Source organism: Citrus clementina, unplaced genomic scaffold (assembly GCF_000493195.1).
Source record: "Citrus clementina cultivar Clemenules unplaced genomic scaffold, Citrus_clementina_v1.0 scaffold_3, whole genome shotgun sequence".
In the NCBI taxonomy this organism is placed as follows: Eukaryota; Viridiplantae; Streptophyta; class Magnoliopsida; order Sapindales; family Rutaceae; genus Citrus; species Citrus x clementina.
In genome coordinates, this window is record NW_006262339.1 from 40,300,101 (window position 1) to 40,301,424 (window position 1,324).

Sequence of the window (1,324 nt, forward strand, 5' to 3'; positions counted from 1 at the left end):
CTAATAATTATAAATAATAATAAGTCAATATATAAATGAAATAAAAATTTTTATAATTTCAATTATTTATTTAACTTTTATAAACAAATTCATATTCAATTCAATTTGTTATGGATTCATTTATTATTAAAATAATCGAATAATAAATGAATTTAGATTCAATTCGTTTATTAATCTTATTAAACGAATTAAACGAATCGATCCGAATATTCGTTTAATAAACGAATCAAATCCAAATCCACAGAATTTTAACCCAATTCGTTTAGAATTCAATTCGAATTCAATTCAATTATTCGTTTTACCACCCTAAGTGTCAGAGGTGTACCATAATTTTGTCCTAGTGGGCGTGGTAAATTTAATAAGATTTTATACGATTCTGTTAGAACAAAAAAAAAAAAAAAAAATTACATGCGTTTTACCTAAGAATCTAAATTTCCTAAAATTGACTCATAAAATAAATGGATATGTTCCCAGTGTATCAACAATACAAATCAGTCAATTAGATTAAAATATACAGCACAAAATCATCTGAAAACACTCAGAGTCACCACAACAATTCCCGACAACTTCCACTCAACAAAATATTCAATAAGCACTCTCAATATCTCAATAATAATCAAATTGCCAACAACTTCCACCAACAACAGTTAAGTAATGAATAAGCAACAATAACCAAATAAGTACAACATATAAAATAAGTACAAATTCACAAGATGCAAGATTTTTTATTAGAAAACCTTTGATTCTCATGATCTACGGTAAAAACCTCCACAGGTAATTGCGTCCCCAAATTAATGAAGTAATTCACTATGAAAACAATATGAATTTACAATAATTCAAGAACAATTACAAAATATCACTCTTAAGCACCTCACATCTAAATCTTATTGTGTCAACCCTCACCTCACCATCCTAAAAAAAATTTCCCTCTACACGTCAAAATCTCCTCAAAAAATAAAGATAAAAGGTAATGGGTATGTAAGTATCCGTCTCAGAATTAACAACTTCAAGCACAGATAAATTCCATCCCCGTGATTAACGAGGCTAAATTGGAAGCAAGAAAGTCGAGGCTAAATTTTGTTTTTCGATTTTCAAAAATAAAACTATCCCAGTCTAATAATGAAAGGTTCAATAATGAGTCATGAAAAATCTGTCAGTAAACAACAGAAAGATTCTCGAGCAAAATCTTAACCTTCTAAAGCTGTCACATTAACAGAATACATTTCAAAAATTAAGCAACGAATGAGGATATAGCATTTGTAACAAAGGCAGTTTAACAAGATTATTTAAGAATTAAAAAAATGCATCAAAGAAAATTGGTTGG